The sequence below is a fragment of the Cetorhinus maximus genome, chromosome 21, assembly GCF_964194155.1.
Source record: "Cetorhinus maximus chromosome 21, sCetMax3.hap1.1, whole genome shotgun sequence".
NCBI classification, from domain to species: domain Eukaryota; kingdom Metazoa; phylum Chordata; class Chondrichthyes; order Lamniformes; family Cetorhinidae; genus Cetorhinus; species Cetorhinus maximus.
The window spans coordinates 49,791,394-49,818,010 of NC_135899.1; the positions used below are offsets into that span (position 1 = coordinate 49,791,394).

Genomic DNA, 26,617 nt, shown 5'->3' on the forward strand with positions numbered 1-26,617 from the left:
AATCTTTGTGTCATCCACAAACTTACTAATCCTACCCCCCACATAGTCGTTTATATAAATGATGAATAATAGGGGGCCCGGCACAGATCCCTGTGGTACACCACTGGACACTGGCTTCCAGTCACTAAAGCATCCTTCTGTCATCACCCTCTGTCTCCTACAACTAAGCCAATTTTGAATCCACCTTATCAAATTACCCTGTATCCCATGTGCATTTGCCTTCTTTATAAGTCTCCCATGTGGAACCTTGTCAATGGGTTTGCTGAAATCCATATAAACTACATCAACTGCACTACCCTCATCTTCACACCTGGTCACCTCCTCAAAATATTAAGTTAAATAAAGTTAATTAAGGTGACCGAGAATGTTTACTATTTTGTATTATTCTGCAATAACAAGTCACAGTAATTAAATTGAACCCAATCATTAACCATTGCTCTCTATGTTCACTTGCTGTCAGATAAAACCACATAAGATTTAATTTTGGCCTTATCTCACTGAAGCTGACAGTCCACCTACTGAAAGCTCAAATAAGTGCAATCTATCCAATTTGTACGTTAAGGAAGACACATTGTTAGGTTGCCTGCGCTATCATTTAAATGGACACTGAGCAGTGTGAGTCAACTCTGGAACATAACGTGATCCATTTATAAGAGTGACCCAGTGACACCGAATAGGACAAGGCATCCACGGCAGACCAAACTTATTGCTGATGTTTCCAATAGGTTGTCACCTCATGCTCAATGCTTATCTTTTATGTCCACCAGAGAGGGCAGAGGGGCTCTCGTTTAAATAGCTCATCTGAAAGACAGCACCTCCAAAAGTGCCAGATGCTGATTATCACAAATTAGTTATATACCCATCCCAAAATATTTTAACAATGTCCGTTTTTCCATTCTCAAACCTGAAAGGATACCATACACTACTGGGTTTCCCATTTTTGACAACTATCTATCTGGTTACATCATGAAGTTGCCAACACTATCCAAAGTCTAGGGTCCCATAAGGATTCACTTGACAAATGCAGTATTGAGCAATACAGACCAGGAGACCCATGATTGGTTGTCCAGTCAGAGGTGTGTTTGCTAACGTCAGTCACAGGAGAGAGCTTTCTCTGTTCTATCACTGGTCAACAGAGAATCGGGGTATCCAGGATAGTGACCCAGAGCTCTTGGCTAACATAAAGCTTTGAACCCTGAATCTCAAGTGCATGTAGACGCAAGTGGATTTCACCCAATTCTACCCTCCAGTGTTCAGCTTTGTGGGGTCAGTGAGAGGGTACCTAATAGGTTTGAGGGACATTGCACAGAAACGTAGTCCCTTGAAAATCATGAAGAGGAAGCTTGTCCAAGCTCGCCTGACCTAGCTACTGATCTGCTCAGCCTTTGGTTCCTTTTCAGAGGTCCAGTCCATATAATTCACCTGAACCTCTATGCCTAGGCCCCACTGAAAGAACTGAGAGAGGAATTCAGTTCATCTCGTCAAACTAGATGTGCCATTGCTACTGCAACCTTGTGGGCCAGGAGCTGGAGGAGGAACCATTGGCTTATGGCGCCTCTGCTTTGGTCCGTTATTTGCCTTGTGGAGGTTGGACAAAAGTAAGCCCCTCACCAGCCATACAGAAAGGAATGTAAATAGTGGAGTAATTAGGTCTCCACCAGTCTCCAGCCTGAGTCACAGTGGATAACCGGACCTAGCAGTCTGTATGGAGCATCCAGAGGAGGAGTAGCAGGTGCCTGCAGAAGATTTAGTTGAAGGAAATTGTAATGGCCAAACTTTTCACCCAGTTGTGATCAACTGAATTAGCTAAAGATCCTAAAACCCTCGTGTAGTTTGGTGCTACACTATTTGGTGACTTTATCAAGTCGACTATCAGGTGAATGCCTATGGTTTTATTTAAACCATGTTGCTAACTGACAAAATTTCTTTCCAGCTCGTAATTGTAGCAGCAATTGGAAGGAGTTGTATAATTCCATCTAGAGGCCTGCTTCCATGTCTCACCTTGGCACAAAATGATTCTTCCAGGATCCAAGATATTTGGATGAGAGCCACAAAAAGAAGCCAGTATCAGCCAAACCCCTCCCAATGAATTTATTTTCTAAGCTATTCTCCAATACCTTCTCAGCAAGTATGAACAGTACCCACTCCTCATCAGGTTGCAATCTTTTATTTTTTAATCTTTTAATCTTAATTATACCTTTTAACAAAAGACAAGGTTCAGAATAAAAGCCTTTGTACATATTATATATGTATATAGTATAATCCAATATCCTGTATTGACAGGAGGACACTACATGATAGGAAGGATATTGAGGCTTCAGACAGGATACAATGTAGGATTACTGGGATTCGGCCCAGAAGGAGGAAATACAAATACAAAGAAAGACTAGAAAAAATATCTTCTCATTAGAACCATGCAAATTAAGGAGCAATATGAAATTTAAAATTATGAAAGAGTAGCTAGAAGTAGACAGTTTCTCGTAGTTACAGGTCCAAGTACAAGGGGTCATAGATGTAAGATTTAAGTTCAAGAGATTTAGAGCAGAGTGCAATAGAAACCTCTTCACAGGGAGTTGGAAGGTGGTGTAAATCGCTTCCAGAGTTAATGGCTGAGGAAAAAACTATATGAACGTGTCAATCTTTGTTCTTCTGGTAGCACTGTCACCTGAGTCAAAGGGTTGTGTGTTCAACTTCCCCTCCACTCTAAGCTGATGCTTCAGTGCTTCATTTCCTCTCAGGTGGATGTAAAAGATTCCCCAGCACTATTGAAAGAAGAGCGGTGGAGTTGTTCAGTTTCCTGAATAGCATCTATCCCTCATACAACAGCTAAAAACAAGTTACCTGGTTTGTTTTTTCATTGCTGTTTGTGCAGCCTTGGGCCTTGCTGTATGCAATTTTTTTTAAATGCATTTATGGGATGTGGGCATTGCTGGCTAGGCCAGCATTTATTGCCCATCCCTAATTGCTGCCACCTTTCTTATGTCACAACAGTGGCTACACTCCAAAAGCACTTCATTGGCTGTAAAGTACTTTGCAAAATGAGGCTGGACAAATTGAGTGCTATGCAAATGGAAGTTCTTTCTCTGTCAACATTCATGAATAGATTAGATAGGTGGATGAAGAAATAAAGAACTGAAGGGATATGGGAGCAGGACAGGTTAAGATGATGAGAACTACTTGCTTACTTGGGTCGTAAATGCCAACAGGGACTGGTAGGGTTGCTGCGCCTGTATCATGTTGTAATTGCTATGTGTGCAAGCTTCTTAGTGTCGCAGTGCAAGACAGGCCGGGGTGCAGGATTTCTTACACCATTTAAGTCGTACAAGTTGTCGGACTTTGTTTCCTATCTGAGGAGCTGAATTTCTTTGCTTCATTCTGCAAATGCAGAAGGACCCGTGTGGGGACTGCACCACATGTGAGTCTGCTGTCCTACACTTGTCAGGCAGTGATCTCATGGTGCTGCAATGCTGAGAAAATGTCCGGAAGGGGCATGTTCTCACTGGCCTAAAAGCAGTTCAGTTCCCCAACTTCCCAGGCCTTGGCAGCAACTTCACTTCTTCTGCAATTTCTCGTAATTGGACATTGACTTCATCAACCACATTAACACGATACCAATCACTAACCTCATTAACTGATCGCTGATCTTTCGAGGCCTGTAGGCTGCATTTTCTAGGTAGGAGAGGAATTTTCTGATTTCACGTTCCAAACAGGGAGTTGACCCAGCAGAAAATATGTGTCAAAATTCTGGTCACACATCATGCAGGCTTCCCTGGCCGTACCCTTGTTTGCATTCACAGAAGGCGAGGCTTTCTGCTGGGTGTGTGCTGGTCGAAGTTTTTCCTCTAGGTGCCCACTCCAGGCCTAGTGGCAGAACCTTCAATAAGACTGAACTTTGGTTTAAAAGAAAAATGACCCTGGCAGGAACTCTCTTTATATATCACAGGCCTCTGTCACTCCAAGAATATCATCTAATTTTAAGCCAATGGCCTACCTTTCTCTCTCTCAAACAAATGAACAAAATAAAACTGTCGACATCAGAAATCTGAAACATCAACGGAAAATGTTAGAAACCCTCAGCAAGTCCAGCGGCATTTGTGGAGAGAGAAAAAGGTGGGTTAATATGCCATGCCGACCAGAATCTCGGCTTTGATAGAGGGCCTGCAGCAATAAGGTCAACTCCTTTGTTCTCGCACAGAAGCCAAAGGAGGGTTTCCAGCATCTCCTGCTTCCGATTTATCAGAAGGTGAACTTCCTCGAGGCTTCTCCCACTTATACCAGCACAAAGGGGGATTCTGCCATACCTGCACTGGCATTTCAGCAAAGGAGCAGGACGAGGCTCGAGGAGGTTTGTTTCCTTTCCTGGCCTGGTCTTTTGCTGGAGGAAGTTGCCATTGTCTCTTTTTCCCTTCTCTCCTGCAGGCACTGCCAGTCTGCAAGTTCTGCCGTATCTCACCAAAGATAGTAGCCTTCAGTGGAGTCTAGAAGGTAATGCAGCAGCTGGGTGCTGGACCATGGAGGCTGGTGAATCACATCTGCTCCCGTTCCTTGTCCTCACTCAGCATCCACGTCTGCTGGCGGTTTCCAGCAGGGGTACTGCTTTGATGTAAAGAAGTGGGAACCGTGCCTGGCTCTTCCATGGCCTAACCAGAGCCATTCTTCCAGCCACCCTGCTGGAGATCAGTTAACTCTGCATCAACAGCAGATTAAGCTTGAGATCCTGCAGCTCACTTATCCACTTAGCTTTCAGCTTGAAGACTTTTCAGTTCTTTAGCTGAACCTCATCTCGCAGAAAAATAAACAAACCCATGCAGATACCAGAAACAATAGAAACATAGTACAGGTGGAGGCCATTCAGCCCCTCGAGCCTGCTCTGCCATTCAATGAGACCAGGGCTGATCTGTGGCCCTAGACTATATACCTACTGTTGCCCCATATCTCTTAAGACTTTAGGTTAACTGAAATCTATCAGTTTCATATTTAAAATTGACAATTGACCCAGCCACAACTGCCATTTGCAGCAGAGTTCCAAACTTTGACCACCCTTTTCATGTGAGATGTTTCTTAACTTCACTCTAAAAAGTCTGGCTCTAATTTTTAGATCATGTCACCAAGTCCTAGATTCCTCATCCATTAGAAATAGTTTCTCTCTATCTACCCTATCAGTTCTCCTTAATATCTTGAAAATCAGCCCTTAACTTTCTAAATCCCAGGGAATATAACCCCAGTTTGTGTAAACTCTCCTTCCAATTTACATCCTGGAGTTTAGATATCTTTCTAGTAAATCTATACTGCATTCCCTCCAAGGTCAATATCCTTCCTAAGATCGGGTACCCAGAATTTAACATTGTACTCTAGTTGTGGTCTAACCAGAGTTTGTATAGCTATATCATGACTTTTACCCCCTATTCTAGTCCTCTAGGTATAAGAGTAAGCATTCCGTTAGCCATTTCGATCATCTTTTGCACCTGTCCATAGCATTTTAATGATCTGTGTAGCTGGACTCTAAGTCTCTTGGACCTCCACCATTTCTGGTTTGTTCACCAAAAACAGAAAGAGTCAAGCACTTTGATTTAATCCACTAGTTTTTGATATTGAGGCAGAATGATGGTAAAGTAATATCTCCTATATTCTTCACCAGCCCCATCAGTCTGGAGTGGAGACTGAAGTGAAGCTGCTACTGGTCCCTGATGGCGAGGTCACATGAGAAAACACCATGACAAGGTAGGCATGGGCGAGAAAGCTCTCTGAAGCTTGTCCATCGAGACTCTATCCCAATCCCAATTGTTTCAGAAATTATTTCAAACCCTTTGCCTCCACCGCCCACTCTCAGTAAGGCAAAAACAAAACTGTGAAGTCAAAATTCAAAATGAAAGTATTGCATGAATCATACAGCAGAGAAAAAGGCCATTTAGCCCATTGTGCCTAGTGCCAGCTCTTTGAAAGGAGCTACCCCATTAGTTTCACTGGCATTTTCCTTTTCCATGGTAACATGTCCAATTTAATTTTGTAAGTTATCATTGAATCAGCTTCCACCGCACTTTCAGGCTATGCATTCCGGATCAAAAATATCTCATTTCCTCTCGGTTTGATCCATTTCTGGGAAATGGAACACTTTTCATTTCACGTCAACATCAGCTAAAGGTTAGATGCAGAGTAAAGCCCTCTCTATACTGACCCAGTGATATATCTCACGTCTAATCCTTACAGCACCTGTGTGTGGGCTCTCCAACTATTCAGTGGACTTCAATGCTAAATAATGCAATTAAATGGTCAAAACAGCTGTTGGCTGAGAGATAAATATTGGCCAAGGCACTGGGTAGAACTCCCGTGCTCTCCTTCAAATCGTGCCATGGGATCTTTTACATCCACCTGAGAGGGAAGACAGAACCTTGATTTAACTTCTCAACTGAATGATGGCACTTCCAACAATGCAGCACTCCCTCAGTGCTGCATGGAGTGTCAGCCTAGAGCGTGTACGCAAGTATTTAGAGTGGGACTTGAACCTAGAGCCTCCTGACCTTGAGGAGAGAGTGCACCACTGAAAAACGTTCGGCTAACAGTGACTTTGCATCCAATTTGAAGAGGGTTGCACAAACACTGTGCCGTGTTCAATGTGGAAGCACTTTTATCCAGTGAGATCTAAGGACTTCCTATAATAGAGGAAATAGAGCCGCCACTCTGGTGCAGGATGGATGTCTGGCTGAAGTTGCATCTTCGTTCTATTGTTGGGAAGAAAGCTTTATTCTGCAACTGGTGTGCGCTGTTATTATTATTGACTGGGGTTATTTGAAGCTGACAGTGGATGTAGAAAATTGGTGACATTTTGTGATCAGGTCGACAGATGTCAAATGTGATTAATGAAACAAAAATGAATCAATAATATGATACAGTGAAGGTTTCCAATTGCTGGTTTCTCGCTCTCTGCATTTGCAATTAACTTTGGAAGGATTAGACTGACATCAATGCACAAGAAACTTTCTTTCTCTATCCCAACATCTTACCAAGCTCCAGCTGAGCAATTCACTCCAGGGACCCTGGTTATCTGATCAAACATCAATATATTATGTAAAATGTATGCATCTGCCTGGGAAATGCTAATTCTATGTTATGGTTGCCAGGGTGCAGCAGTACTGTCCTGCAACTTGTTTCATGGATCACTTTGCCCAGAATGCAGATAAAAGGGAATTAAAAATGATATTCTGTCTGCAGTTCAGGATACAACTGTTCTTTATAAATTTGCTTATAATTTTGTTAAACATCGAGCAGATCTAAGTGACACTATTCGAAAAAAACTCCACATTAGTTGGGAGTCACTGAGACCTCATCTGGGCACCATATATTAGCCTTGCAGTGGGTGCAATACAGGTTTACAAGAATGATACCCGGGCTGAAAGGGTTAAATTATGAGGACAGGTTGCATAAACTTGGTTTGTTCTCATCTGAAGTCAGACATTAAGGGCTGATCTAATCAAGATGTCTACAATGATAAAAAGATTCAGTAGAGACAGAGCAACTATTTCTTCTGGTAGGGGAATCTATAAGGGGGACGCTATCTTAAAACTAGATCTCAGCTGTTCAGGAGTGAAATCAGGAAGCATTTTTTTCACACAAATAGGGCTGAATTCTCCCCCCGTCGGGGGGGGGAAGTTGAAGGGCAGGCGCATACAGGCACGCTTCCGATTGGCGCCCCCGATCGGAGGCGTGCCACCATGTTACATGGGTGGGCCAATTGAGGCTCACCCAGCATGACGTCTGCACAGAAGCACTATGCACTGCCTGTGCGGGTGAGGGGGAAAATCACAAAATTGAGAGTGATCTCTTTCGCGCATTTGCACGAAAGAGCGCACTCCCCTGAGGCTAAGTGCAGCCTCAGGGAGATTGGCTGTAAATGTAAGAAGGATAAAAATAGAAAAATAAAATTTCCCTAACATGTCCCCTTATGTGACAATGTCACATGAGTTGGGACATGTCCATAATTTTTACAAAACGTTTATTAAAATTTTTTAAATCCTACATGAAACCTCATCTCGTCCATGGATGAGGTTTCATGTTTTTTCTAATTGGCACCAGGGCTCCTGGCCTGCCCGATAACCTTGACCCTGTCAATGGCCTCAATTGGCCATTGATAGGTCAGCAGGTGTGCAGCTGATTTTGCTGCGCTTCCGCCTTCCTGAAAATTTAAATGGGGCGCGGTGACGTTGGGAGTTCCCCCTGACGTACCGCGTGTCATTTTATGCATCGGCAAGTGGGCCCCGCCCACGCTCGCTGACGCGTAAAATCCTGCCCATAAAGTGGAAATCTGGGACTCTCTCCCCGAAAGTCTGTGGATGGCTGGGGGTCAATTAAAATCTTCAAGACGGAGATTTTTCTAAAAGTGTCACAAGATTTAATCAAAGGCAGATAGATGGAGTTGAGATGTAGATCCACTATGACCCAACCGAATTGTGGAACAGGATCATGGGGCTGAATGGCCTCCTCCTGTTCCTAGCTGTACTGTTAGACTATGTCATTAGTGCCTTGAACCAGAATGTGACTGAACAATTACAATTAGCCACTAAGTTATTCATTATTAGTAACTGTAGACTCTGGCCATTGACAATTTAAACACAAGAATTTAGGGCTGGTTGCCATAGTAACAATGGTCATAAGACAAGATAAGCATGGCAAAACATAAAAATGTAACTTTTGAATAATATCTTACTCCTAGGTCTGGGAAGAAGTCCTTACCACACAGCTTGAAATGATCCTTTAAAAGCCGCTGTTATATTTCAGGATTTGGGAACCATTTATCCGCAGAAAGGATTGGGAAAGGAGTTGTATTTTAATGTTGTGGTTTTGAAAGCAATACGTGTGCACATAGGTTTCTTTAAAAAAAAACACCAAGAGAAAGTGTGGTTAAAATGATAATGGTCAAATATAGGGATTGTTTCACCAAGATTGAAAACCAGATGCAATAATTGAAAACCACCTCATGCCCATTGTGTTGGGAAGTCTCTAGTCCCGGGCACTCAGCAAGAATTATCTGGTACAAACCCACTCCTCTGATTGTGAGCATTGATATAAAATAGAGACCCTGAAAGTTAAGATTTCAAATGATAGCCCATTCAGTCTCAGAAAGCCAGGGTTCAGAAAATTAGTGGGAAGTTATTTTGTTTATGTTCACAGAATCACAGAATCACACAGTGCAAAAGAGGCCCTTTGGCCCATCGAGTCTGTACCGACACATGAGAAACACCTGACCTCCCTACCTAATCCCATTTACCAGCACTTGGCCCAGAGCCTTGAATGTTATGACGTGCCAAATGCTCATCCAGATACTTTTTAAAGGATGTGAGGCAAACCCGCCTCCACCACCCTCCCAGGCAGTGCATTCCAGACTGTCACCACCCTCTGGGTAAAAAAAGTTTTTCCTCACATCCCCCCTAAACCTCCTGCCCCTCACCTTCAATTTGTGTACTTTTGTAATCTATGCCTCGATTGATAAAGGCAAGTGTCCCATATGCCTTTTTCACCACCCCACTAACATACCCCTCTGCCTTCAGAGATCTATGGACACACACACCAAGGTCCCTTTGTTCCTCAGAACTTCCTAGTGGCATGCTGTTCATTGAATACTTCCTTGTCAAATTATTCCTTCCAAAGTGTATCAGCTCACACTTTTCAGGGTTAAATTCCATCTGCCACTTATTTGCCCATTTGACCATCCCGTCTATATCTTCCTGTAGCCCAAGACACTCAACCTCACTGTTAAACACCCGGCCAATCTTTGTGTCATCCGCACACTTACTAATCCTACCCCCCACATAGTCATCTATGTCGTTTATATAAATGATGAATAATAGGGGGCCCGGCACAGATCCCTGTGGTACACCACTGGACACTGGCTTCCAGTCACTAAAGCATCCTTCTGTCATCACCCTCTGTCTCCTACAACTAAGCCAATTTTGAATCCACCTTATCAAATTACCCTGTATCCCATGTGCATTTGCCTTCTTTATAAGTCTCCCATATGGGACCTTGTCAAAGGCTTTGCTGAAATCCATATAAACTACATCAACTGCACTACCCTCATCTCCACACCTGGTCACCTCCTCAAAAAATTAAGTTAAATAAAGTTAATTAAGGTGACTGAGAATGTTTATTATTTTGTATTATTCTGCAATAACAAGTCACAGCAATTAAATTGAACCCAATCATTAACCATTGCTCTCTATGTTCACTTGCTGTCAGATAAAACCACATAAGATTTAATTTTGGCCTTATCTCACTGAAGCTGACAGTCCACCTACTGAAAGCTCAAATAAGTGCAATCTATCCAATTTGTACGTTAAGGAAGACACATTGTTAGGTTGCCTGCGCTATCATTTAAATGGACACTGAGCAGTGTGAGTCAACTCTGGAACATAACGTGATCCATTTATAAGAGTGACCCAGTGACACCGAATAGGACAAGGCATCCACGGCAGACCAAACTTATTGCTGATGTTTCTAATAGGTTGTCACCTTGTGCTCGATGCTTATCTAAAAGTCACATGCCCCTCATGCATCCCAGAGCAGTCATAGGAAAGTCTGTCACTACATAAAATGGCGACAGGTATTGAGTGAAACACTGCATTCTAACCCCTACAACACAGATAAAGATTCCACTTTGCACAAGGGCTGCAGCTGAGTGGGTGGGGTGGTGGGGGTGGAGGGGTCAGGGGGTGGATTGTGACTAAACTCAGTGACAAACTGGCTTGTTCTGAAAACTCTTCTTCAAGGAATTACAGATCCATTACAACACAGAGGCTGCCCAACTTGATCTATGCCAGTGTTGAGTGAAACATAAGTTTCCACCTATCTTCACTCATTTAACCATCTATTCTTCTTCATGTGTTTATGTAGCTTAACCTTATGTGCATCAATGCTGTTTGGCTCAAACTCTGAGAAAAGAAGTTTCTTCTGAATTCCATTTTGGACTTATGAGCGACTAACTCATATTTATGGTCCTCATTTCAATCTCCCCAGCAAGTGGGAAGATCTTCTCCATGTCTACCCTATTAAACCCTTTCATAATCTCAACAGCCTCTATCAGATCACCCCTCAGTCTTCTCTTTTCCACAGAAAAGAGCCCAAGCTTGTTCATTCTTTCCTAATAGTTGCAACGTTTCAGTCCTGTTATTATCCTGGTAAATCTTCATTACACTTTCTCCAGTGCTTCTACCCTTTTTATGATATGGAGACCTTCTGCACAGTACTCTAAGTGTCATCTAAACTAAGTTTAAAGTAACTTAGCTGCTTTTGCATCCTAACCATCTAGAAATGAACCACACTGTTTCTATCTCATTTGGTGCTGTTAACCTGTATCGTTACTTTTAATTTGTGAATCTGTACCTCTGAATATCTTTGCACCGCTACTCTAATTAGACTTTGTTATGACCACAGCAGGTGTTAATCGCTTTGCAAACCAAATCTCAGAGGGAAACTTGGCTCACAGGCCACAACCTTGTTTTTGTATTCTAATAACGAGAAGACGACGTACCGATCTCAGCAGTAAGAAATCTACTAACACTTTTGGGGTTTTTTTAATTAAAAGTATAAGTTTTATTAACAAGAAAGTAAAGAAAACTTAAGTACACAAGATTACAGTTACACAATTACGGTTAGTCTTACAAAACATTCCCACCAAAACGTTCTACTTGGTCAAACCCACAAGTAAAAACAATTTCCAGGCAACACTCCCTTATAGATATTTAAAATATGAAATCCAGTAATATTACACAAGGCAAACTTCTGTAGCTTCAATAAAGGTGTACCATATGACCTTTACCCTCTTCCACTCTCCTATGGAATCCACTTCAGAATAAAACTGCTTGCTGCAGCCCAAGGCTTTTCTGGATTGACTGGATGGGTGATTCAAACTGCATCCTCTCCCAGACCAGAGCTCCAGCCATCTCAACAGCTCAAACAGTTCCAGCTATCTCCAGCCATCTCCAACTTAATAGCTATCCAGCTCAACAGCTCTCCAGCTCAACATCCACACTAACTCTAATATACCTTTTCCCCCTTTCATCTCAGTCCCATTGTTCTCACACACCTCTGAAACTCAAACCCTTCCAAATATAAGATCTGTCACATTTCCATCTAGTCGTTTCTTTTGGGTCAATACATTCATATTCCCACTACTTGTTTACCTATGAACTGCAAGATGCAAACGTTTTTCTAGTTTCCTCTGACTCCCTTTTGATATTCAAACAAACTCTCAAGTTATCTAAAAATGCAAATGTTAGATCTAACCCATTTACTTGTACCTCAAACTTAACACTTATATCATTTTCTTGTTTCCAAACCCCCAGACAACCTGACTCCTGTCAAACTCTTGCCCAGCATAATGAAATCACACACACACACCCAAAATATTTAGAAGAAAAACCCATTCTCACAACTTATATTTCCCAAGGAGAATGTTGTCCCATTATTCCTCCAATTGCCTCTAATTATTTATCATCAAATTCTTTTGCTATTTACACATCTATTCTGCAAGTTTATTAATGTCTTCTTGTATTTTAGCACAGTCTCTCAGTATTCACTATACTCCCAATTTAGTTTCATCCACAAATTTTCTGATTCCAGAGTCCAAATTATTTATGTAATTGCTGAGTCAAATGAGGAACGAGTGCTTTCAGACAACAATAAAAACTGTAAGTGACTCCAGGCTGCATACTAGTGACTCATATCAGGAGAGTAGCTGACCATTGGCAGACAACTAGCGGAAGGTTATTGTTTAGAAAGAAATGACGGTGCCTTTTACAACCTCAGAATGATCCAAAGCATTAACAGCCAATAAAGTATTTTTATTTTTGAACTTTAGTCCCTGGTGTAATATCGGGCAGAATTTTCTGCCTGTTGGGCAGGCGATGCGGGAGCAGGGGTGGGCCCGATCAGCGCCCCCGATAGGGTCCGCACCGCCATTTTACGTGGGCAGGCCAATTAAGGCCCGCCCAGCGTGACGCACACCCAGAAGCACTGAGCGGTCCCTGTGCGGGCGATTGCCCCCGATTGCCTGAGTGGGGAGTGCGCACTTCCGCGCGCATGCGTGCAAAAGAGCACAGAATTCTCCCTGAGGCATGGATTTGCCTCAGGGAGATTAATTTGAGTGTGAAAAATGGACAAAAAGATTTTAAAAGAATATTTGGACATGTCACATGAGCTGGGACATGTGCACTAATTTCAATAAAAAATGTTTTCAAAATTTAAAATAATTCATGAAACCTCATCCCGCCCGTGGATGAGGTTCCATGAAAAATGCGAAGGCCGCCTGGGCTCTTCGCCTGCCCAACAACCTTAAGGTTGGACGGGCATCCCCATTAATTATTTTAATTGAGAGTGAAATGACCTTATTAGGCCTTTGACAGTTCGGTGGGCGCGCAGCCGACTCGGGTGTGAACTGAAAGTCTGAATGACGCGCTGTGACATCAGGACACACACCCAACATCACCCCGCGTCATTCTACACCTCAGCATGCGGGCCCCGCCCCACCCACTCGCCGAGCCGAAGATTCAGCCCATAGGAATGTGGCAGCCAATTTTCACAAAGCAAATTCTCAAAAACAGCAATAAGATAATGGGTATTTTGTTTTTAATGATGTTAGTTGCAGACTGGAGATCAGGAGAACTCCCTCTACTCTTAAGATAATGCTGAGGGAGCAGACCGGACCTTGGTTTAACAACGTCTCATCTGAAAGACGACACCTCCAACACTCCCTCAGCAAGTGTTGTGCTGAAGTACGTGGCCAAGTCTCTGGATTGGGACCTGAACCCATAATCTTCTGACTTTGAAGCATGAGCGCTAGCCACTGAGCCACAACTAACACCTTAACCATGTTCCTATTTTGGGCCTCTCTATAATGAAGTCTGGCAGTCTCTCAGGTCACTTAAACCTCAAGAAGATTCAAGGTAGTGAGTCAAACTGTATTTCTTGGCAGAAATGAAAATGGAAGGATACGTGTGATGAATTAACGGCCTACTATCTCAAAGGAGTTGCCCTGTTAAACATCTTAAGTTCAATGTTTGGGAATCTTTGAAGCAGGGGCAATCATTCAGATGTTTGAACCGAGCTCAGTTATGGGAGTTTGTACACAGTTGGTGTCCTGGTTCCCTGCACTGATAAATTATGGAGGTAAGAAATTAAATATTTAAAACTCATGAAAATGAACTGAGTGCGCATATCAGTAACAGATCTGCTACAAATTCATCTGAAAGTGTCAACTCTGCTACAGTAATTATTATCTTTTATAAAAATGCACCAATGAAAGCTGTTTTGACAAGTGCATAATCCTTCCACTGTCGCTGATACTCCACAGTGTCAATGCTGGAGTATTTCAGGAACAGTAGCAACATAGACATGTGTAAATCTGTGAATGCATCTTTGGGTTAGAGCTCCTAGTTTCAGTGCAGTAAGTGAGGGCAAATTATATTGTACAGCAGATTCCAATACCAGTGCAAACAACATCTTCCAATGCAAACAGGGGAAGGGGAGGCTGGTGCACTCAAGGGAGGGAGGGGGAAGGGGTGTGCACTGAGATCAATCTCCCAAATAGCAGGATTAAAAAGGCCAGTCACTAAAAGACCAATTAATGTTTCCCATAAACAAATTGCATTAGAGTTTGTCTTTTAGGAGGCCTGTCTCTATTCAGAGGGTGAATTTACCCCATCAGACATAGGAACATATGAATTAGGAGCAGGAGTAGGCCACTCGGCCCTTTAAGCATGCTCCACCATTCAATAAGATCATGGCTGATCTGATTGTAACCTAAATTCCCACCTACCTCCCCCCAGTAACCTTTTACCCTCTTGCTTATCAAGAATCTATCCACCTCTGCCTTAAAAGTATTCAAAGACTCTGCTTCCACCAGCTTTGGAGGAAGAGAGTTGCAAAGACTCACGGGAAAAAATTTCTCTTCATCTCTGTCCTAAATGGGCGACATCTTATTTCCGAACAGTGGCCCCTAGTTCTAGATTCTCGCACTAGAGGAAACATCCTCCCCACATCAACTCTGTCAAGACACAATCTGTACGTTTCTCCCTCTCGCCCCAGTGTGCTGAATGGGTGGAATACATGTCAGCATTTGCACCATGACTGATTTGCTGTCACACTGGCAACTGGCTGATTCCACCGGTCGGGAGCATCTGTGTTTCTCCACTGTGCAGTCTAACATCAAATTATACTGATTAATAGAGGACAGCTACCGGAAATTGGGAAGTTTTTGCAAACAGACTATTGCAACAATTAAGTGATTAATTTTACTGTACATGACTCTCCGGAAAGTTCACTGTTGCATCAAATTCATGGAATATTCTTTATACCGAAGTTTCCCAATCCCCCTTTGCCCCTTCCCGAAATTCTGCAAGCATCAGTCCACAGCAAGAACGCTCTCTTCCTTCATAGATAAAAGCAAAAAAATGCGGATGCTGGAAATCCAAAACAAAAACAGAAACAGAAATACCTTGAAAAACTCAGCAGGTCTAGTAGCATCGGCGGAGGAGAGCACAGTTGACTTTTCGAGTCCTCATGACCATTCAACAAGGGTCTTTAGGACTCGAAACGTCAACTGTGCTCTCCTCCGCCGATGCTACCAGACCTGCTGAGTTTTTCCAGGTATTTCTGTTTCTGTTTTTGTTTTGTGCTCTCTTCCTTCAGTCAGTGTGTAAAAGCAAGCCTGCTCTGTTTAAATAGAGAAGAGATCTGGAGTAATAACATTTAAATAACAAATTACACAGGGTGAGATTTTAACGCATTCAAAACCCATTCATTTGCACAATCTCTTTGTAGATTCAATGTTCAGTCTCACAACTGGTTCCTTTTAAATCCAGTTTCTCAGACCAACCCCGCAATCCCTTTAAATCCAGTGTCAGTTTCTCAGACCCTTCCGTTCCTTTTAATCCAGTGTGTTTCTCAGACTCCACATCCCTTTAAATCCAGTGTGTTTCTCAGACCCATGTCCCTTTAAATCCAGTGTGTTTCTCAGACCCATGTCCCTTCAAATCCAGTGTCAGTTTCTCAGACCCCCTGTCCCTTTAAATCCAGTGTCAGTTTCTCAGACCCCCTATCCCTTTAAATCCAGTGTCAGTTTCTCAGGCTCCCTGTATCTTTAAATCCAGTGTCAGTTTTTCAGGCCCCCTGTATCTTTAAATCCAGTGTCAGTTTCTCAGGCCCCCTGTATCTTTAAATCCAGTGTCAGTTTCTCAGACCCCCCTGTATCTTTAAATCCAGTGTCAGTTTCTCAGGCCCCCTGTATCTTTAAATCCAGTGTCAGTTTCTCAGGCCCCCTGTATCTTTAAATCCAGTGTCAGTTTCTCAGGCCCCCTGTATCTTTAAATCCAGTGTCAGTTTCTCAGGCCCCCTGTATCTTTAAATCCAGTGTCAGTTTCTCAGGCCCCCTGTATCTTTAAATCCAGTGTCAGTTTCTCAGGCCCCCTGTATCTTTAAATCCAGTGTCAGTAGTTCCTTACAATGTGAATTCACTCAGTTCCATATGGAAGCTCTCACTTTTTTTGTCTGAACAATATTTAGAATCAGATGTTCCCTGCAGATCTGGGAATTCACAGTGAATGGTTAACGCCACAAAGTGAAATAAATGAGAGCTATTACAGTGTATGGCAGAGCAGTCACTCACACCGAAGCCAGCAACACTTCACAGACTACAAATAATTAGACACTGTTCATCCCTTTAACTCATGTTTGTTTTTGTTGTTTTGAGATTTTTTGACGGTAATTTAGCTCTGATTGAATGTTTCCTTGTGTCTCAGATACTCTCAATAATTAAAAAAAAAGAAATCAACAGGGAAATCAAAAATATGTCCCAGCTCACCGACCTTAAAAATCCTCAGCCGTCTGCAGCTCAGCAACTTCAAAGGAGCTTCTTGTTAGACCTTCATTCAGGGAGTGACCCCTCCGCTCAATCTAAGCAGACTCACAGTGTACGGGCTGTGATGCTCAAAAAGGCTTTCAGTAAAGCAGAAGTGGCCCCGTACTGATAGACTGGCTGCAGGAAACTCTCTCTCTCTCTCTCTCCCTGTCTCGCTCTCTCCCAGCGAGCAGTTTGCAAATTGAAGGTGGACCCACTTCCTTCCAGATGTTCCCAGGCACCCATTAGCTAATTGCAGAGACTGGGGGAAGGGAGGAAATGGGGAGGGGGAAGGAAGGAATGCTGACTCCACATGACCTGGAGGAGAAGGAAAAAAAAACCCCAAAAAAGGACACAAGCACTCACCAGGATAGCAGCTCCCCCGAAGCCTCTTCCTTGCTTGCCCTTGCTGCTTATAGTGTCTGCAGCTTCGCAGTGCTGGAGAGTCAGTTGACAGGAGCCAGGAGCTCTTTGGCTAGGAATAGGGAAAAGAAAAGATCTGTTTAGCATTAAGGCAGCAGCAACAGGAAATACTTGCCAAAGGGTTTGGTGTATTCCTCTGTGCTGAATGCTGCTCACAGTGTGACTTATTTAATAGCCTCCCCAGGTCCAACCCCTAGTGTAATTATGTCTATTTAAACCCACAGCCACAGAAACATTTTCTAGTTATCTGGAGCGGGGGAGGTGATCATAAGATGTCATAAAGAAAGTAGGAAACTGTTTATAGATTCACTTTGTACAGCACTGTTAATAACTGCAGCTCTAGGTGAACATTCAGCCAATCATTTTAGCCAATCATTTTACCTACATACGAATTAGGAGCAGGAGTAGGCCACTCGGCCCCTCGAGCCTGCTCCACCATTCAATAAGATCATGGCTGATCTGATTGCAACCTTAACCCTAAATTTCCCACCTCCACCCCGCACCCCCCTAAAGTTTCAGCCCCCTGCTTATCAAGAATCTATCTAGCTCTGCCTTAAAAAAATTTCAAAGACTCTGCTTCCACCGCCTTTTGAGGAAGAGAATTTCAAAAACTCACGACCCTCTGAGGGAAAAAAATTTCTCAGCTACACGAAGCAAACCTTGATGCAGTTTTCCAAAGTGATGTTCAATTGAATATCAGGAGGAATTGGTGTTTTAATATAATGTATCCTTGCTGCAACCTCCATGACCTGTGTTTAAATTGAGCTGAAACTCAATGGGACAAAGTCCCCTTTTTTGTGGCTATATTTTGTCGCTGGGTCTAAATCCTGGGACTCCCTCCCTAACAGCACTGTGGGTGTGCCTACACCACATGGACTGCAGCGGGTCAAGAAGGCAGTTCAACACCACCTTCTCAAGGGCAACTAGGGATGGGCAATAAATGCTGGCCCAGCCAGCAAAGCCCAAATCCCATGAATGAATAAAAAAATGCTGGGGGAGATTTAAGTTACCTCCTAGTGGGCATGACTCCATAATACACTAAGTGGTGCCCTATTTTGGCAGCAAGTTGACTGTCTCACTCAGGCTGGTGCTGGTATGGAGAATGGAATAATGTCACAATGGTGCTTTTGTGGATGAGGTGAGGCTGACACAGGGTTCAGGAAGTTTTAGCCGTATTTAAAACAAAATCAGGAAACATGGGGTTAACTCAGTAAGTCAGGCAGCATCTGTGAAGAGAAGAAAGCATGAGAGTTTTAGACCCAGCCCTTCATCGAAAGGTGAAGATGTTAGATTTTTCTGCCAAAATAACGGTGAGGCTAATGCTGCTCACCATTTTTGATGAGGAAATGCAGCATTTTCAGCTGAGGGAAAATGCAAATATCCAAAGTTCCTGTCAGAGTTGTACTGCTCCACAATTAACAAGCACTGAATATCAAGAAGTTGCTGTATTCGCATTGTAGATATGAATTAAGTTTACAGCTGATATTTAAGGCCAGTAATTATAAGTGCAAGTACCTTTTAACAGTGTGATCTGTTAATTATTACCAATCAGCCTCTCTGGCACTGAAAATTAACTATTGCATGTGTGGACTCTCTTTCCTTCAGGCTATTAACTGTTGGAGATCTTAAAAATGTCCAATTTTAATTTTATACATTTTTTCTCTTACTTTTCCTTTGTTTCTTTAATCTCTCACTCTCTTAATCCAGCCTTTCTTTCCCTCTCCATTTCTGTATCTGATTTGAGGTTGAATTCACCCACTGTAATTCACTCAGCTCCCAGATGCCATCTCCCTCACTGCACCTTATCAGCTCACACTTTCAGCCACTTTAGTGGGTAATGCTTTTGAGCTGAAGGGTGGAGGGGGAAATTCCCACTAATGGGGTCATGCTACAGCCAATTCTGGTCTATTACAGATGCACAGCTTATGAAATAGGCCCGAGGAAAGGGGAGAAAACACATACACATGAGGAAGGAAGGAAGAGATATAAAGTGATTAGGTACAGAATGGGAGTACTGGACGCTGAACAAGTAATGGTATACTTTACATTAAGTCAGATGCTGTATATGAAACCGGACAGCGTGCACACTCTTAGAGACTGTGCAAGATTTCCGACACCTTGCATTCTGAATTGGATACCCAAGCGTATAAAAATTCGGAAACATTTGGATTTTTTAAATTCATTCGAGGGATGGGGCCATTGCTGGCAAGACCAGCATTTATTGCCCATCCCTAATTGCCCTTCAGTAGGTGATGATGAGCCGCCACTTTGAACCACTGCAGTCAGTGTGGGGTAGGTGCACCCACAGTGCTGTTAGAGAGGGAGTTCCAGGATTTTGACCCAAAGACAATGTTTCCAAGTCAGGATGGTGAGTGGCATGGGGGGGAACTTGGCGGTGATAATGTTCCCATGGGACAGCTGCAATGTGACCCAATCAATGTCCCCATTCACTCGTTTAAGTGCACTAGGCCTTTAAATTTTTTGCGCAGCTGTGCAAGCATCGTAACTTCAAGGGGCTGACATGTCAGGAGGAACTTTCGGATTGCTGTGCAATTGTGCAACTTTAGAGGGAACATTGGTCCGCTCTTCTTCTCTTTCTAGTTGGTAGAGATTGTGGGTTTGGCACTACTAAGTGCTAAATGACGGCAATACATTGCCAAATTTAGAAGACATCATAGAATATGAGGGTCAATTGAAGGGGGTTTGAAACCTCTCAGGGGCGATGCACACTCCATGCTGTTCAGAACAATGCATTGAAACCACTCAAAGTCCCTTTGTTCCTGATTTTGTCAGACTATTTGAAAGCTTTGTGTCATACAGTAATGGCCAATGACTCCTACTACTAAATCATTGGCCTGTAGCAGTGACTTTCTGTAGCTGGAGTCTGATGACTAGAGTTCCACTCTCCTAAGAAGCCTTCCTTCTCCTGGTTTGGTTCTTTTGTATGCTTTCACCTCATTGTCTCCATATCATTGCAGGAAAGGCTCCAAAAATAATTTGGTGAAAGGTCATTTCCAAATCCGTTCTTCTTGAACTCATTCCAACACCACTCCCTGAGGGTTCCTGTGTGGAATTTTCCCTGAATGTCACAGCACAATTTGACAAGAATCAGCTTCACTTTCCATATGAGGTTGTGCACCATCACATCATGGCTCAGAGACACACTTTATCCGGAGATTGTTAGCACATCGTAAACAGAAAGTCAACAGTGCTCCATTTTTCTTCATTTTTTTTCTCTTTCTTCTGCTGCTATCTGGTTTTCTGGCTTCTCAGAACCGAGAGGCTACTAATATTTTGCCCATGGGGTCATTCTTCATGCATGTGCCTTGGCAATGTCTGACGAATATTCAACCAAGTAGGCCATAACAGCCTAGATTCTCTCCTGGAACACTCCACCGGTGGCTGTGACAGGAGGCCACCAGAAGAGTCACAAGTTAGGCTATGGCTCCAATACCCTGAGTCCTGAACTTGAGTCAGAGTTCCTAATTGGTCCTTTAGGAGTGAAGCTTTGGCCTATCTCAGGTATAGGTTTGGCGTAAGACACAGTGTGGCCATTGACACTGCTGGGGGATTCCCACATCATGAATTCCAGCATTCCCGGTCCTCAGTGGGAACACCAGTTGGGTTGGCACTACCTGACCAGTCCCAGAATACCAGGCCGTCAAGTGGGAGATGCCAGGAATACTAAGATCGTGGCCTGGATCCCCAAAGAAATTCCAGGAAATTTGACAAAGTAACAATGTGGTAATCACGGGTAATCTGTCTTTTTAGCTGCTGGCTAAAGAATAAATATTGACCAGGACACTGAGCAGAACTCCCCTGCTCTTTTTGAAATAGTGACAGGGATCGTTTACCTGAAAGGGAAGATAGAGCCTTGGTTTATTATCTCATCTGAAAGAAGATACCTCTGACAGTGTAGCACTCCCTCAGTACTGCACTAGAATGACAGCCTGGATTTTGTGCTCAAGTCTCTGGAGGTCTCAGAACTATTCCTCCCTCTCTCAAATGTGCTCCTCACAGGAATGCATTAATGCTGGGACCTGGGATATGCATTGAGACAAACGATACTTTCTTCCTTGCGTACCACTGGAACACACAGAAATTAGAATCCAAACACGACTGGAGCCTTGAACAGAGGAGACAAACATTGGACGCAGATGAGCTCATGATTTTTAGTTTGAAGTTCAGCTATTGAATTCCTCAGAGAAGAGGCACATCATCCCCAGCACATGCAGAATCAATTTAAAACCATCACAGGCTCTTTGAGAAATCATATAAATCAATGAGCAACAATCACATACGTGGTGGCTGATAGGCCTGATAGGCCTGATAGGCCTGCAAGCACAAAGCCACTTTTGACAACTCTGATTTAAGATGACAACAGGTCACAAGTTTAAACACTTTTCCTCTACATTTGTAAGTTGTGATCAAATAAAGTTTCCCTTCATAACGGTTTATTTCCCCACAAGTTATCAGGTTCATGAACAAATGGTGCCAAGTAAATTCCAAATGCTACAGCACAGGGAAAAAGAAAATACACATCTATCCAGTACTGAGATATCACAACAAAGTGCATTTTATATTGTCTCCATAATACCAAATAATCCTAAGGTGGAAAAGTGAATAGAAGTGGTTCAATTTTAATGGGGATGTAGGAACGTAATATAATGAGGGGCCTAGATAGGGTAGACAGGAAATTCCTGTTTTCCCTAGCTGAGGGGTCAATTACCAGGGGACATAGATTTAAGATGATTGGTAGAAGGATTAGAGGGGACATGAGGAAAAACTTTTTCACCCAGAGGGTGGTGGGGGTCTGGAATTCACTGCCTAAATCAGTGGTTGAGGCTGAAATGCTCCACTCAAACGGTACCTGGATCTACATCTGAAGTGCAGTAACCTTCAAGGCTACGGACCAGGTGCTGGAAAGTGGGATTAAAAATGAGTGGCTAGTTTATTTTTTTTTCTCTTCTTTTGGCCGGCGTAAACATGGTGGGATGAATGACCTCCTTCGGCGCCATAACTTTTCTATGGCCTGAATTTTTCCTGCGTCGGGCGGGCTCAGCGGGAGCGGGCGCGGGTGGTCAGGGAGCTGACCATCGCCCGCGATCGGCTCCGCACCGCGATTTCATGCGGGCAGGCCAATTAAGGCCCGTCCTGCGTGGACCTTGAGTGGCAGCGCTGAGTGCTACCTATGCAGGCAGGGGGAGAGTCAGGTCTAGCACGCAGTTCACACATGTGGGTGAAATAGTGCTTCAATCTCCCTGAGGCACGGAACTGTCTCAGGGAGATTGAAGCTCTTCTTAAAAAAATAAATAAGACATTAAAAATTTAATGAAACATGTCCCCTCATGAGGGGCGACCTGATCGAGGTGTACAAGATTATGAGGGGCATGGACAGGGTGGATAGGGAGCAGCTGTTCCCCTTAGTTGAAGGGTCAGTCACAAGGGGACATAAGTTCAAGGTGAGGGGCAGGAGGTTTAGGGGGATGTGAGGAAAAGCTTTTTTACCCAGAAGATGGTGACAGTCTGGAATGCACTGCCTGGGAGGGTGGTGGAGGCGGGTTGCCTCACATCCTTTAAAAAGTACCTGGATGAGCACTTGGCACATCATAACATTCAAGGCTATGGGCCAAGTGCTGGTAAATGGGATTAGGTAGGTAGGTCAGGTGTTTCTCACATGTCGGTGCAGACTCGATGGGCCGAAGGGCCTCTTCTGTACTGTGTGATTCTGTGATTCTATGTGACTATGTCACATGAGATGGGACATGTTTTTATTTTCAAAATAAAAGTTTATTTAATTAGTATTCGCTTTAGGAAACCTCATCCCGCTCATGGATGAAGTTTCCTAAAAGAAATGTTAGGTTGGATGGCAGTGTAAATTTCAAGTTAATTAGGTCCTTAATGACCTTAATAGGCCTTTCAATTACCGGAGTCGGCTGCACGTCCGCTGAACGAAATATCGCGAGAGTGCACGATGATGTCGGGTCACACGCTCGACATCATCGCGCATCATATTACGTTCCGGCGTGTCAGGCACGCGCCCACAGACCGAAGGTAAAATTCAGGCCTATGGTTCAATGGAACATAGAGACCTGGGGTGTATGCACACAAATCTTTGCAGATGGTAGGACAAGTTGACATGGAGGCTGTTTAAAAACAAAGCTTATGGGATCCTGAGCTTTATAAAAAAAAAATAAAGAAAATAAGCTAAAACCTTATAAAACACAGGTTAGACCTCAGCTGAAGCACTGTGTCCAATTTTGGGCACTGCCTTTCAGGAAGGATGTCAAGACCTTGGAGAAGGTGCAGAGGAGATTTACCAGAATGGTACCAGGGCTGAGGAACTTCAATTATGTCCAGAGACAGGAGATAGTTAAGAGGAGATTTAATCAAGGTGTTCAAAATCATGAGTGGTTTTGATAGAGTAAATAAGAAGAAACTGTTTCCATTGGCATTATGTTCAGTGACCAGAAGCTATTAATATAAAATAATTAGCAAAGGAACCAGTGGGGAGATAAAGAGGATTTTTTTGCACAGTGTTGTATTGCTACATTATTCATAAAGAGCTAGGAACTGATTGTTATGTGAATATATATCCCGGGGTGCCACATTCGCTGTCGCGCAGTAGTTATCTGCTGAGTAACAATGCATCAGTCTACCAGTCCACCAACCACGCAGAAAGCAGCAAGAAATACACAAAACGAAGCTCCAGCATTTTGAGTCTAAACTGTGATTATTTTTAACTCAGAGGACATAATGCAGCGTGTTGTTCTAATCTGGAATGCACAACCTGAAAGAGTGGTGGAAACAGATTCAAGCGTAACTTTAAAATGGGAAACTGGATACTTGAAGGGAAACAAGTTGCTGGACTGTGCAGAAACTGCAAGGGAATAGAAATGGATAATAATTATTATTATTAAGGGAATGGGGCTATTTAGATAGATCTTTTAAAGAGCCAGCATACACATAAGTCACATGCTTTCGTATTGCTGTATGATTCTCTGATTCTGGGAAGGATGCAAACAGCAAAGTTGTGTGCAATTTAGAGTTTGTAGAGAGTGAAGGATGGAAACCAGCAAGAAGAGCACAGGTATAATCATTCCTAGGCAATGAACAGATAAGTAGTAGTTTTGGAAACAATAGAGCTGATGCAGGAGGGTATGGGCTGTGTTGCAGAGATGGAGGTATTGGCACATTTTTTTTATTCCTTCACGGCATGTGGGCATCACTGGCTAGGCTAGCATTTATTGCCGATTCCTAATTGCCCTTGAGAAGGTGGTGGTGAGCCACCTTCTTGAACCGCAGCAGTCCACGTGGTATAGGTACACTCACAGTGCTGTTAGGAAGGGAGTTCCCGGATTTTGATCCAACGACAGTGAAGGAAGGGCAGTTTAGTTCTGAGTCAGAATGGTGTGTGACTTGGAGGGGAACTTGCAGGTGCTGGTGTTCCCATGCATCTGCTATCCTTGTCCTTCTAGATGGTAGAGGTCGCAGGTTTGGAAGGTGCTGTTGAAGGAGTATTGATGAGTTGCTGCAGTGCATCTTGTAGATGGTATACACTGCTGCTACTGTGCAATGGTGGTGGAAGGAGTGAAATGTTGAAGGTGGATGGGGTGCTAATCAAGTGGGCTGCTTTGTCCTGGATGGTGTCAAGCTTCTTGAGTGTTGTTGGAACTGCACTCATCCAGGCAAGTGGAGAGTATTCCATCACACTCCTGATTTGTGCCTTGTAGATGATGGACAGGCTGTTGGGAGTTGGGAGCTGAGTTACTCGCCACAGAATTCCTAGCCTCTGACCTTCTTTTGTAGCCATGGTACTTGTATGGCTGGTCCAGTTCAGCTTCTGGTCAATGGTAACCCCCAGGATATTGATAGTGGGGGATTCAGTGATGGTAATGCCATTGAATGTCAAGGGGAGATGGTTGAATTCTCTCTTGTTGGAGATTGTCATTGCTTTGCACTTGTGTGACGAGAGTGTTACTTGCCACTTATTAGCCCAATCTTGAATATTGTCCAGGTCTTGCTGCATTTGGACATGGACTGTTTCAGTGAGGGATGGGATGTAGAATTTGAAGCTGCACTTTGGGTTCACTCTGCAGATTCTGATTGAGCCTGGATGAGCAACCGAGTGAGGGGCAGGGGTTAATGTTGAAGGTGCATAGTTTAAGGTTGTAACTGAAGACAATGGCTTTGGTATTCTTGAAATTCAGGTGGATGACATTTTGTCTCATCCATGACTCCATGTTAGACTGGCAAGCTTAAAGATCAGAGGCAGGTTTGGGGCTGGGGGAACTGTGGTTAGAGAGAGCCAAATGTCATCAATATATGTCTTGAAGCTGATCCTGTATCTGCAGGCGATATTACGAAGGGGTGGCATGTAAATCAGAAAGAAGAGGAGGCCTATGATTGATTCCTGAAGGATTCTAGGGTGGTTGCACAAAGACAGAACAAAGGGAATTGTTGACTATGCTTTGGCAGAGTTCTGGCACGTAGGAGTGATAAGAACAGTGCCATGGAGGAGAGGAGGAACGCATCTATCAGAGAAGCTTTGAAAGAAAGAAGTGCACTCAACAGAGGGAACCATTACTAATGTTAGCAGAACATGGGAGCTAGGAGAAATAGTTATGCAGTCAGGAATTGGGTAATCAGAGGAACAAAGATGGGGTAGGTCATATTGAAGAGATTAGGCTGCAGAGGAAGGGATGGGAAATGGGACAGAAAATGCAGTGCGACAGGAGATTGAAGGGCAAGTGAATGGAACACTGTGGGGGGTTAGAAAAGGATGTTATAGCAGAAGCAGCTTCACTATAGTCTCAATCTCAATAATGAAGAAACCATCAAGGTATTTCCAAAAGGGGGGAAGTGGGCTGAGGAGATGGTTTGTCATGGGGAAAAGAAGACATAGATACTCGAGTTTGATTCTTGAGTATATAATGTCAGGATTTGGATGAGAAAACTAAGACAAAGGTAATGTTTGACATGGCCAAAGCAGTGAAAATTTACACCAGCTGTTTGTCAAATTTTGCAACCCTCTGACTTGAGAGCAAAGAATAAACCAGGGAGATGGCGAATGATTTAACAGCAAGGGTACCAGAGGGAGGGTGAAGGAAGAGCTGAACAGGCCAACAGGGTGAGACTGGGGGTCCTTTCTGGTCAGTATCACTCAGCAACTTACTGGATAAACTGACCCAGCTATTAGTGGTCATACATTTCAGTAGCAGATATGCTTGACAAAGTCACCATGTTGGGCAGTCCGGTCATCAATCCTCGTCACTATTGTGCAAATAAAATGTCTTGTTACAATTGCCG

The 26,617-nt window shown here is 43.4% G+C and overlaps 1 protein-coding gene across 7 annotated transcripts in view; it reads right to left on the reverse strand.

Annotated features, from left to right (window-relative positions):
* LOC144695871 (protein eva-1 homolog B-like) overlaps positions 1 to 26,617 on the reverse strand; it is a 92,510-nt gene that overhangs the window by 54,994 nt on the left and 10,899 nt on the right. For 2 of the 7 annotated variants that reach the window (XM_078566921.1, XM_078566915.1), the window contains exon 2: positions 17,252 to 17,360. The exons of 1 other annotated variant lie outside the window; for it this stretch is intronic. The gene's annotated coding sequence lies outside the window, so the exon portion shown is untranslated. Of the gene's footprint in view, positions 1 to 14,923; positions 15,039 to 16,849; positions 17,226 to 17,251; positions 17,454 to 26,617 lie in introns of those variants that run through there. 4 more of the 7 variants (XM_078566916.1, XM_078566917.1, XM_078566918.1 and 1 more) reach the window with 4 other exon arrangements.